We start from the raw sequence: 13453 nt of genomic DNA on the forward strand, positions 1-13453 counted from the left end.
ATAGATGACACTCAGACCCAGTGGGCTTGCTAAAATCACCAAGAAAGGTAGGACAGATCCTTTTCTCTTTAAAGTTTTAATTTCTGGGACACTACAGGGAAACTATGGAATGACAAAGACAACCATCATGGGAAATATGTCCTAAGAGCCTTTCTGGCTTCTCAACCCAATAGCGGATGGTGGCTGACCCAGATTTAAGTTATGACTATCACCTGCTACTGGATTATTTTGATCAAGTTATTTAACTTTGCTGAATCTCTTCATCAGCAAAAGGAACACTCTAATACCTGTTTGTTGGGGTTTTGCCATAATTAATAGTGTATTTAAAATACCCGGCACGGGGATCCCTGGATGGCTCAGCGGTTCAGTGCCTGCCTTCACCCCAGGGCGTGATTCTGGAGTCCCAGGATGGAGTCCCGTGTTGGGCTCCTGGCGTGGAGCCTGCTTCTCCCTCTGCCTGTGTCTCTGCCTCTCTCTCTCTTTCTCTCTATCATGAATAAATGAATAAAATCTAAAAAAAAAAAAATACCTGGCATATAATAGGTTTTCCTTTCCATCCTTGGAACCTTCCAGTATGTTGTTCACTGTCTGGGAGTTCTCTTCTTGCTCTCTTATTCAGGGAGCTAACTTACAGTCACTCTTTAGTTTTGTTCATTTCTTTCCTGGGTTTGAATCTAAGGTCTTAGATTCTAATTAAATGACCTTGGGAAAGTCTCCTCATCTATATAACAGGGGACCTAATAACATATATCACATAGAATTAAAAAATGAGATGACATGAACTGCTTAGAACATTGACTAACATTGACACCCATGAGCCATATGGGTGGCTCAGCGGTTGGGTGCCTGCCTTTGGCCGAGGGTGTGATCCTGGAGACCTGGGATTGGGTCCCACATCAGGCTCCCTGCATAGAGCCTGCTTCTCCTTTTGCCTGTGTCTCTGCCTCTCTCTCTTTCTGTGTCTCTCATGAATAAATAAATAAAATCTTTTGTTTAAAAAAAAAGAACATTGACTAACAAATATTAGGTTTCAATAAATTTTAACAAGGGCAGTTTGTGGGGTCCACAAAATAATTCTGGGTGACTCTCTTTCCTTCATAAGTAAGCTATTCACATTGCCTGGAAGCTTAGGATCTTAATGCTTTGTTCTTGGAGTTCAGGAATTTCACCAGGGCATGTTTTTAAAACTCTGTTCTGCCAATCTCTGTCTTTTAATTGGTATATTTAGACTAGTTACATCTACTGTAATTATTGAAATATTAGGACTTAAGTCTGACATTTAATTATTTATTTTGTTTGTCCCCCATTTTCCATTCCTATCTTGCATGCTTCCCTGTGAATTACTTGAGCAATTTTTTAGAATTCCAATTTGAATTGTCTATAATGTTTTTTAGTGTATTTCTGTATAGTTTTTTAGTCAAATATAAAGTTACATTTTTTTGTCAAATATAACTTATCACAGTTTACTGATGCTGACATTTTACCACTTCAAGTGAAATGCACATTTAGGTCCCTTTACCCTCTCTCCTTTTTAATATGATTGTCTTAAATAATTCAAAAAATTTTTTAAAAGATTTTATTTGTTTATTCATGAGAGACACAGAAAGAGAGAGGCAGAGACAAAGGCAGAGGGAGAAGCAGGCTCCATGTAGGGAGCCTGATGTGGTACTCGATCCTGGACCTCCAGGATCACTCCTTAAGCCGAAGGCAGACTCTTAACCGCTGAGCCACCCAGGTGTCCTGATTATCTTAAATATTATATACATTGAAAACATCTAACAATATTATAATTTTTGTTTCCAATACCAAACATAAATCAGAAAACTCAAGAGGAAAATGACATTTTATTACACTAACCAATATTTTTATTCTTTCTGTCATTCTTTCTTTATTTCTGATATTCCAAGTTTCCTTCTTTTTTTTTTCTTTTTTAAGTTTCCTTCTTTTATCATTGCTTTTGTGTTTGAAGAATTACCCCTAGTCATCTTTTCAGGGAAGCTTTATTGGTCATAATTTCCCTTAGTTTTTCACTTTTATTTCTGAAGGATATTTTTTTGCTGGATATAGAATTTTAAGTTGATGCTGATTTTCTTTCAGCACTTGAAAAACATTGCACCACTTCCTCTGGCCTCCATTTCAAATGAGAATTTGGCTGTCATTGGAATTGGTGTTCTAATAGACAGTCCTCTATAAGCCATTTGTCATTTCTCTCTGCTATCAGACTTTTAAATTTTTCTTGTCATTAGTTTACAGAAGTATAATTATGATGCCTTGATGTGAATTTCTGTTTCTTTGTGTTTATCCCTTCTGGAATTTGCACAACTACTTCTTCGAACTAGACTTTTGTCTTTTGCCAAATTTGGGGAATTTTCAGCTATTATTTCTTCAACTGCTTTTTCAGTCCTGCTTTGTCTCTCTTGCCCTTCTGAAACTCTTATGAGTCTTAGCTGAACTCTGTTCTTTTTTCCCCCAATATATTTTTCTTAGTTGCTTGAATGGGTTGTATTTTATTAATCTTCCCTTAAATTCACCGATTTTATCTTTTGTTACCTCTGCTTTACTATTGAGTATATCCAGAGAGGTTTTTTTTTTTTTTTTTTTAAAGATTTTATTTATTTATTCATGAGAGACACAGAGAGAGAGAGGCAGAGACACAGGCAGAGGGAGAAGCAGACTCCATGCAGGGAGCCCAACGTGGGACTTGATCCTGGGTCTCCAGGATCACGTCCTGGGTCAAAGGCGGTGCTAAACCGCTGAGCCACCGGGCTGCCCTATCCAGAGAGTTTTTAACTTCTTTTGTTGTATTTTCCAGTTATATCATTTCCATGTCATTATTTTTTTAAAATAACATCTGTTTCTTTGTTGATATTTCCTATGTTTTCATCTGAGAACTCATGATTGCTTATTGAAGCATTTTTAGGATGGCCACTTTAAAAACATTGTCAGATCATTCTAGCATCTGCAGCTTCTCCATTTTGGTATCTGTTGTCTTTCCTTCATTCAAGGTGAGATTTTTCTGGTTCTTGGTATGATAAGTGATTTTTAAAATTGTATTCTGGACATTTTGGGTATTATGTTATGAGATTCTGGATCTTATTTGAATTCTGTTTTAGCAGGCCTTGGCAGACACTGTCCTGGTAGGGAAAGAGAACCGTGCCTTGTGACCACTGGGTGGGGATGGAAGTCCAAATCCCCACTCAGCTTCTGCTGATACCACCCTGGGGCAGAGTGGGAGATGTGTCTTGTGACCTCAGGGCAGGGGTGAACATTCACGTTCTCTACTTAGCCTCCACTGACCAGGGGTGGGAGAGTGGGAGTAGGACCACTGTGTGTAATTTTTTACTCTAGTGTTTGGCTGGAATGGGGTACATGTTGTCACAAAGACTTCTGTCTTGTTGGGCTGCTCTTTCCCATCCCTTTGGCTACGGAAATCAGACTTTTCTTGAGGCCTTTTTAAAAAAAAGTCTGTGCCCTTTGGCATTTCCTAATTGTGGGCTTCTCTAGTGCCTCGTTGGGGATATATAGAATGCAAAAAGAAAATCCACGGAATTTGTTGCCATGTTGTTTTTTGAGCCCTGAGGTGCCTGGCTGGTTTGCATTCTCTCCATCATTCAGAATTTCCTTATGTTTGTTTTACACATGTGTCTAGAGGGTTTAGCTATATTTAACAGGAAGAATAGGGAGAAATATGTTCCTCTATCTTATCCAGAACTGGAAGTCCTAGGTATATGATTTTATTTTATTTTTTTATTTTATTTTTTATTTATTTTATTTTATTTTATTTTATTTTATTTTATTATTTTACTTTTTAAGTAATCTCCACACTCATTGTGAGGCTTGAACTCACCACCCTGAGATCAAGAGTCTCATGCTCCACCAAGTGAGCCAGCAAGGTGCCTCCCTAGGTATGGTATGTGTTTTAAAATTACTGCTGAATAGCATTCAATGTCTTTTTTCTAGCTGAAAATTCAAGTTGCTTAAAATCCCTAAAGTTTTCTTCTTTTACTTCTTTGTTTTATTTATTTATTATTTATTTTTTTTATGATAGTCACAGAGAGAGAGAGAGAGAGAGAGAGAGAGAGAGGCAGAGACACAGGCAGAGGGAGAAGCAGGCTCCATGCACCGGGAGCCCGATGTGGGATTCGATCCCGGGTCTCCAGGATTGCGCCCTGGGCCAAAGGCAGGCGCCAAACTGCTGCGCTACCCAGGGATCCCTTCTTTTACTTCTTTGATGATTGCTTCACCCCCTTATTAATTTTGCTCCATTTGCTGCTCTATTATGTTTATCTCTCCTAGATATATCAGCCATGGTTTTAACCTTTTCACTCATAACTTCCATTTCTTTGTATTTTTGGTTTGGTGGGGTTGTTCTCCTTTTTCATCTTTCAGGTCATTAAACCAATTTTCAGTGGTGTTCATTCTATTTTTCACTTCCACAATTAAAATGTTTAAATTTAGAAATTGTCTTTTTAACTTCCCAAAACCATGTGTCTTCATTCTGATTCTGTCTTTTTAATCTCTACTTGAATCTCAGAATTCTTATTTTATTTTATTTTTTATTTATTTATTTTTAAGATTTTATTTATTCATGGGGGGGGTGGGCGGTGCGCAGAGACACAGGCAGAGGGAGAAGCAGGCTCCACGCAGGGAGCCTGACATGGGACTCGATACCAGGTCCCCAGGATCGCGCCCTGGGCTGAAGGCGGCGCCAAACCACTGTACCACCGGGGCTCCCCTCAGAATTCTTATTTTAAAAGCTTACTTTTTCTTTTAAACCTATCTCAATATGTGTAATCTCCTCTAGCTATTTAGCTTGGTCTTCTTCCTTCAAGCTATGGAGTCTCCTTAAATGATCTCTGATCTGCTTTGGCCACTCATGTTGGCACCTGGGCAAATCAGGATACGATGGCCTTTTGGGTAGCAACAGTGTAGCAATCATGAAAGCAAAGGAAGCTGATGCTTCTCCAGTGGCCTAGTCATGAACGAGGCTGGTCAGCTGGGCCTACCATGCTGAGGTGAGATGGCAGAGGCTTCTAGGATCTTCAGACATCTCAATATGAATAGGGGAGGGTTGGGCTTCTGTGTGCCATTGTATAGGTTGTCTACACTATACAAGGGTACCTGGTTGAGAGGATCAGTAGGAACTAAAATCCACTTGCTGATTGTATACCATGGTGTGGAGCTACATCTGCCTGAAGGAAGGGAACATTATTTTCTTGTTTTCACAAAGGCATCTGAGGAGGAGATGCTTTTTTTCTAATCCACATAAAGGTGCTGTATGAGCTAGTAGTGGCCCTGGGAGGGGTAGTTTGGCCCAACTGTGACATTCCCCTCTAGGAAGATAGACTTCAGCCAAGGTAGGGGTTTTCCCTCAGGGCTATGAGCAGCAAGTGGGCAGGGAGAATTTCTACTCACCTGTGAAAGGGTCCCACTCTGTTAAAGCCAGCTGGGCCTCTCAGGTGGCCCCAGAATCAAAAGGCTTCACTGGAGACTCACTAGCAAGACAGGTACTTTCCAGGCCCCTGGGAGTTGGTCCTCCCCACAGTTTTAAACAGTGTGGCAGAGACAGCATCCTCCACCAGTCCTGCACTGGTTCAGTCTCCCTGGGTATATGTGACATCTCTTTTATGTTCTAGCTCTAGGCCCTCACATCCTACCCTCTCCATTCATTATATGTCTCCCAGCATGACTTACCTCTATATGGAGCTGGCTAAGAAAGGGAGTCAGTTATAGGATGCAGGACCACATCTTTAGAGGACCCCCTGGATAGTCACCCTAAAATGATTTATGAAATTTCTCCATATTATGATTGTGTTGCAGCCATCTTCCTCCCTGCAAGGATAGAGCTCTGTTACCCAGATAAACTTGAATTTGAATCCTGTTTGTTAGCTGTGACCTCATATAAATCATTTGACTTCTCTAAGCTTGTCTCAGCTTATACTCCTGTAAAATGGGGATAATAATGTTTGTGTTGCATAACTTAAGGAGCTATTGAGAGAATAAAGTGAGATGTTTACTTTGTCTGGGGTTTTACAAATGGTAAAGTGCTTTGAAAAGTATAGGAGCTGAAGAAAGTGATGATGGAGGGATGGTGGCATCTGCCTCTTGGGCTATGGGGAGTAGAGAAGTAGTGTGATTTAAAGCAGAATCCAGCCTGTGGTAATTGGAGCAGATGTAGTGGCAAGACCAGAGTAGGGCCATGCTAGACACTGGCTATAACACCATGGGCATGCCATTGGAACTGACCTCCCAAAAGCTGCACCAATAGAGAAATAGAGAATTTTAAAAAGAATTAAAAAAGGAAATAGATGCTGAAACCACTTCTATTTCCAAAGCTGTTCCTTAGAACACTGAAAGATTTATCATCTGGGGAATGAGATTTAAAACTTGTCTGACAGGACACATAAAGAATTCAAATATTTTCAAAAAATTGTGATAATCATTCCTGGCTCTATCCCATCCTTTCCCTCTGTTCCCAACCCAGTCATGAAATCCATTGCCATTAGCAATAGAGTAGAATATCACTTTCTTTATCAAGAAGCAGAGAATATGGAATAGGGAAAGAAATGTAAGCAGACAAGGCTGATTGGAGAACTAAGAAAGCAGTCCAGAGAGGAGACATACTTTCTACATCCCCATCCCCCAATCCTCCTAATAAAGTAAAAATGGGCCATATTTAGGCGCATGAGTGTGATAAGGAGTCAGGCACAGTTTGGAGAGTACTGGGAGACAGGGCTCTCTTCACTAATACACAGAAAATGGACTCTCTCACCTAACTCTTTATTCATTGTATTTTGCAGTGAGCTGGAGAGTTCATTTTTAAGAAGTGAGTGGTGAATGTCCGCTCCTGTGTCCTCTAGGATTCTAATCTTGGGAGTAAGAACATGTTGTTTTTATGTCATCATTTCTCTCTATAGAGCAACAATTTACTTGTTCTCAAGAGGTAATATAATCCTCATGATAAGCACCCAGTTTCTTTTGCAGAGAATAGCTGAACCTCTCTTTCTGAGGAGATGACACTTTAGCTTCCTTATTCTCAAATAATCGTTCAGTTTGGAGTTCAAGAGATCTTGGTCTATAAGGTATCATTCTCTCCTTTTACAGAGAAGAAGATAGTATCTCAGAGAGGTGATGTGACTTTCCCCTAGCCACACAGCAGGGTAAGGACAGAACTGGGTTTTAGAACAGGACACTGCTTTTCTACAAGCAGCTCACCATAAGTGCAGCCTTGGATCTCCTATAGAGCTACTCCTAATGGTCTTCCTGAAGTACTCCAACAGTTCATGACCTTTGGCTCATCCTAGTTTCAAAGTAACTGCCTTTGTTATAGTTCAGTATTAAGTAGGTCTTGAATATTAAAGATAGGTATTTAGTTTTTGTGGTATAATAACACTCTCATACCAAACCATTGCATTCCCTATCCAGTCTGCATTTGTGTTTATAACACAAGGCACAAGTCCATAGCTGGCAGTCAACAATGTTGGATGAATGACCTCTTGGAGGCCTATTAAGGAATCATATCATTTTAGATCTGAAAGAAACCACCAAGGTCATTCAGTCTCACTTCTCTTGTCTTCTGTAGCCTGAAGAGTAATAGGACTTGGGCAAGTAGCAAAATGGTACTAGTTTACCCTGTTTCCCAGACCACTGTTCACATTTTTGACCTGCACTGCCTCTCATTAATTTAACACGAAGGCATTAAAATTGCCAATGTATTTGTGTATACAAGTATTGGTGTACTGTATACTTGTGTACTGGTATACAAAATAGAAGTTTCTAACATTGGGATTCCTTGGTGGCTCAGCGGTTTAGCGCCAGCCTTTGGCCCAGGGTGTGATCCTGGAGACCAGGGATCGAGTCCCACATTGGGCTCCCTACATAGAGCCTGCTTCTCCCTCTGCCTATGTCTTTGCCTCTCCCTCTCTCTCTCTCATTCTCTCTCTCTCATAAATAAATAACATTTTTAAAAAAGTAAACAAACAAAAAAAAGAAGTTTCTAACATCTACTGTAAAAACACTACTCCATACAAAATGATAGGGAAAGGTTTAAAAAAATTTTTTTAGCCATAAGGAATTTGATCATTCAGAGGAAGAGCAGAAACTCATCCTAAATCACTATAGGCAGTAAATCTGAAATTTGAAGCAGTAAACTATTCTATTTTGGGAACAATAGATATAAAGTCAGGAAGAGTTAGGCATTCCAAGAAGGAAATTATATAGAAAAGCTTACTATTAAGTCAGCTCTCAGAATTATTTGAATGCAAAGGAGATTAATATGGAGAAGGGGAAGGTATGGGCACTTAGCAGATAACAAATGGCACACTCATGCCATAGAGAAAGCAAAACTTTTAGCTGAAATGGTACTTATGGGAAATAAATTCAAACCTCAGATGTTTTTAGTCAGGAAGTCTCATTAGGATGCAACACAGCTTCTCATTATGGGTTATTACATAGTGTCACTAAAAAAAGGAGAGACATCTGAGAGGGACAAGGCGTGATCAAATAGCCATATGAGAAATTTCAGTCTTGCCGTATCTTGCTCTATGTTAATATTGGATCATTTGATGGTATTCTCTCAACAAAAAGGACTTCAGAGTGACAAAAACAGAGATTAAAAGTGATCTAGAGTGAAATGACAGCTGTTAGGGTAAAGTTCTTTTGAGAAGCTTATGTATATTTTATTCATCGACTTATTTATTCATTCAACAAATATCTATAGAGTCCTAGGAAGATAAAAATAAATAAGATAATTGTCTTTCTCAAGGAGGTTTCAAGAAGACAGATATGTAAATAAATCATTGTAATGTAGTGTGCTTGGTACTTTATTTGAAGAACAGCCCAAACACAGTACAGCCACGAAGGAGGGGCTGGGAAGACCTTATAGAGGAGAAGATATTTTTCACCAGGATTTAAAGGAAGAAGAGTGGGATGCCTGGGTAGCTCAGTGGTTGAGTGTCTGCCTTCAGCTCAGGCATGATCTCATGGTCCTGGGATCAAATCCCACATCAGGCTCCCCACAGGGACCCTGCTTCTCCCTCTGCCTATGTCTCTGCCTCTCTCATGAATAAATAAGTAAATAAAATAAAATCTTTAAAGGAGGAAGAGTTTGTCCAGCAAGTTGTAGGTAAAGTGGGAAAAGAGAAAGCCTTCTAGGGTGAGGCATCAGCTTCTGCAAAGCACTTAGTTGTGGGGGGATTTAAAATCCCCAGTGAGGCCCCGTGCAGCTGTTGATGGGCTGTGGAGTCTTACATGAATGACTGCACTGCCTGGAGCCTCAGTTTCCTTCTGTGAAAAAGGAGCATGGGTGTCCTCACCAGGTACACTGATTATAAGCACGACTAAGTGCTGGATAGCAGACAATGAACACTGTTACATCTCTAGTCACTCTTCAGAAGATCCCTAGATTTCAGGTATTCTTACCTATGCTCCCTTTGCAGAGGAAGAAACGGAAAACGGAGGGGTTGTAGAACCTTCTCACACTGACACGGCTTAACAAGAGGCTGTGTTGGGAGTTGAGGAAAGGCAGTTTGGCTCGAGACTGTATATTTTAGCACTACACTCCATGGCTTTCCTACATGAAATGCTATGTGTAAAGCACTTAACACAGTGCCTGGCACACAGTAGTACATTAATAAATCGTAGCTATTTTTACAATTGTGAAATATGATGTGCCCTAGGAACGTAAGGTATTTGCTGTAAGGTAATAGAATGATGTCTAGACAGCGCTATAGCCATATCAAGTCAGATTACTGAGGGCTTCATGCCATGCTAAGCACTTAGGATTTTATCACAGGGTCGAGAAGAGACAATGAAGGTCTCTCAAGCAGGAGAGTGACTTGCCAGATTTGTGATTTGAAAAGATCCCTGGCAGCATGTGGAAGAGGAATTGCAAATAGACTAGACTAGAGGCATAGACTTCAGCTTTGATGGTGAGGCCTCACCTAAGTAAGGCACAGGCAGCAAGCAAGATGAAGAGGAGGAGACATGGATAAGACGTGTTATGGAAACAGTGTTGACTGGACTTAGCTACCAGTAAGATAATGAGGGCCAGGAAGAAGGAAGAGTCTAGAAATCCCCCCTGGTTTAGGTTTAAGTGCCACTACCATTAGAGATATGGAAGCAATGCAGAAGGGGCAGTTTAGGGGGAAAGTTGTGGTTTAGTTGTGGCTCTTTTGAGACTGGGGCACCTGAAGAGGATTCAGGAGATGTCCAGCTGGCAATTAGGTTTCTGGGTTTGGAGCACAGAAGAAGGATGAAGCCATGCATCTGATAGAATTGCTCAGTGAGAGGGAAGAGGTAAAAGAGATCAAGAAGGGACATGAGGAGCATTGACATTTAAACAGCCAGCAGACAAGGAAGGCTGAAGGAGAAGAGCAATCAGAATGGGAACCTGGGCAGAGTGGGGACCCAGGAGCCAAAAGGTAAAATTGTTTACCCATTAAATCTCCTGAAAAAGCAGATGCTTCTGGCATAGGCAGCTAGGACATGGAGACGGAAAGGAAAAAATTCCATGGGCAAAATCTATACGCACTGGCCAAGAGGGTTGAGTTCTTATTTTCCTTTCTGCCAGGTGCCTCCCTTAGTCCATAATAATTTGCTTTAGGGAGAGTAATTTGGTTATTAATCTTTATTTACAACACATAATTAAAAAAACTAAACTCTAGAGATCATTGTAGATGCACTGGAGTTGTAATAATGTGGACAGGTACAACACTTGAATTTTTTGGAGGCTTACTTTCTTTCCATAGTGGCTTGAGAACTTTTCACTTTTTTATCCATTTTTTCCCTAATGGTGCTTATCCAAAGGCAGAATTTGGTACACTGTGTCTAGAGTGGAGACGGGTGGGGAAGCAGACCCCAAAGAATAAAGGGCTAACTCAGCCTGGATCTGGGTGGCAGAGGAGCTGGGGCACCGAGAGAAAAGAGATCTTTGAGGCACTGAGAGAAAAGAGATGTTGCAGATTGGTTAGGAGGCCTTTCAAAGACAGCCTCTGAGGAGAGAGGTTTGGAAAAGAGGCCTGGATTTGGAAGTAAAAGAGAAGAGGTAGGTGCTGGAGTGCTGTTCTTCACCTGGGCCAGGTAGGCTCCAATGGCTGCGATGCTGTTTTTGTTTTTTTGATGAAGGACACATTTATTAACTTACATTTGTGCTTCATTCCATCACCAGAACGATCTAACATACCAACCTGATGGTGCCCCTTCCCTACTCAGAACTCCGTGTACCTCTCCTTCAGCTCTCAGCTTCTGTCCTTCCCTCATTGGGATGCTCTCATTTTGGGGTCTTTGTTCCTGTGGCCTCTGCCTAGAAAGCTCTCTCCACACTCCTCCCTTTCACTGGCCAAGCTCCTTGGTCTTTCTAGGTTTCTGTAGAGAGGAGGCCTTCTTCCCTGGCTCAGACAATGTAGCTGCCCAGCGACGGCACCCTGGGATCACAAGAAGTGCCCTGTATTAACAGCCCATTAGACAGTACATTCCAGAGGGCAGGGAGAACGCTTAATTCGAAGCTGTATCTCCAGTATCTAACATGGGGCGGGGATCCAGTAGGCGTGGAACAGATGTTTCAGCAAAGAAAAGAGGTCTTGGACAGAGGTATGCATTTGGGAAGGATAGAGAGGTGGTAGGACCGGAGCCAGAGGAGTCGTTAAGATGGCCCAGGGAGTCTGAAGAGGGCTGAGTGCAGAGTCCCGGGGCACCCCAGCATTTTAGGGCTTTGGGGTTTGAGGAGCCCTCGAAGCGACCAAGAAGGAAAGAGCAGGGAAGTTGGGGTCACTTGCATCCCTCAGAGTCCTACATAGCTGGAGTTCTTCAGAGAGGCCTTGGAGTATGACAGCCAGGAGAAGGGTGGGGTGAGAAGGCCGTGCCTGGAGACTGGGTTACAGTTCTGGAACGCCGCGGGGCTGGGTGACCTTGGGGAGCCCCTATCCTCTCCTGGCCTCAGTCTCCCCGTGGGTACTCCGCGGACGCTGCGTGCCCAGGTGGGGAGCCGCCGAAGGCCGGCGGAGGCAGGGCCCGGGTGGGAGCGGGACCGCCCACTGCGGCGGGCCGGGACCTCCGGGGCCCGCGGAGGCGGCGCGCGGGGCTCCTCCCCCGGGGCGAGGGTCGCGGCGCCGGCAGCTGGCGAACCCGCAGCTGCAGCCTCAGCACCTGCCGCGGCCAGACGGCGCGGGCGCGGCCGGGCCCTGCGCCCCCGCGCCCCCCCCACCTCCGGCTGCAGCCGCGGCGCGGGAGGCGGAGCCCGAGCCGAGCCCGAGCCGAGCCGCTGCCCGAGCCGCTGCCCGAGCCTAGCCCGCGTCCGTGCCCGCCGCCGGGCGGGGCCGCCCCTCGCCGAAAGCGTCAGCTCTCCGGGTCCGCGTCCGCGCGGCCGGTGCCTCTTCTGCAGGTAAGGGCGAGGTCCCGGCGCCGCAAAGTTTTGGGGGCACTGACGGTCCCCACGCCCCGGGCCTGCGCCTGCCCGAGCCTCTGGCCGCCTGTCCCTCGGCTTCCTCCGCGCCGCCCTCCGCCCTGCGCTCCGTTTGCACCGCCGGCCCCGGGTGACCCGCGCCCGCCTCCAGTCCTCGTGTCCCCATCCCTGTGGGAGGCGCGCCCGCGGGCTCGCTCAGGGCCTGCAACGGTTAAATTTCTCACAGTATCAGTATGTTGCTTAAGTTTTTGAGATCTGCAAAGAGCGGCAAACCGGGAGGCGGGAGACCTGGGTTCAGGTGCGGCCGCGGCCAGCGCCAACTTTCTGAGTGACCTCGGACTAGCCAGCCCTGCCCCGTCTGGACAGCCACGCCTGGACCAGGAGGGGTTCGCCAGGGATGATCATCTGAAGTGCATGCCGGTGTTGCCATTTTGTGAGTCGGGGCATCCCTGAGTGTCTCAGCTCCAGGGCTCCCTGGGGCTCGGGGATAGAACCCACTGAAGTCAATCTGGGGCGGGGTGGGCCATCACGTAGCTAACCAGCAGCAGTTTGGGCTGAGCTGCAGGAGGGTTGTTGAGTCAGTCTCTGGGAATAGAGGGTGCTCCCAGAGCTAGGAGTCCGGGCTCTGGGTTTTGGTGACCCCTCTGCCACCCACGGACTGTGTGACCTTGGGCAAGTCCCCCCCCCGCTGGTTTTGCCGCCCACGAAGTGGGGAGGGAGGAATGTGCACTAGATGATGGTTGTGGTCCTTCCGCTGTAAACTCTGGAGAAGTAGAGTCTTCCAGGTCTCTCTATTTAGGGTCAGTTTGGAACTCTTTCACAGTTTTGGAACATCCACCTATAGCACTTGCAAATGGGAAATAAAGGCAGCATTTGCAGTATGCTTTGGGAGTCTCGAAATAGACATGGCAGGGATTGGTGAATGCTGCCCTTCCCTCCTTCAGTGCTTTGGACCATCATAAAATATTCAACAGCATAATGATTTGTTTTCAGAGTGGCTTATAGATCAGGAAGCGTTTCTGTCTGTGAGTTGGTTATTTTTGTTAAAACCTC

The 13453-nt window shown here is 44.2% G+C and overlaps 1 protein-coding gene across 9 annotated transcripts in view; it reads left to right on the forward strand.

Annotated features, from left to right (window-relative positions):
- The window catches only part of FRMPD1 (FERM and PDZ domain containing 1), a 146085-nt gene that overhangs the window by 40737 nt on the left and 91895 nt on the right, over window positions 1-13453 (forward strand). For 6 of the 9 annotated variants that reach the window (XM_077912561.1, XM_077912570.1, XM_077912563.1 and 3 more), the window contains one exon: window positions 5-47. The exons of 1 other annotated variant lie outside the window; for it this stretch is intronic. The gene's annotated coding sequence lies outside the window, so the exon portion shown is untranslated. Of the gene's footprint in view, window positions 1-4; window positions 48-12245; window positions 12380-12650; window positions 12834-13453 lie in introns of those variants that run through there. 2 more of the 9 variants (XM_077912568.1, XM_077912569.1) reach the window with 2 other exon arrangements.

Source organism: Canis aureus, chromosome 10 (assembly GCF_053574225.1).
Source record: "Canis aureus isolate CA01 chromosome 10, VMU_Caureus_v.1.0, whole genome shotgun sequence".
In the NCBI taxonomy this organism is placed as follows: Eukaryota; Metazoa; Chordata; class Mammalia; order Carnivora; family Canidae; genus Canis; species Canis aureus.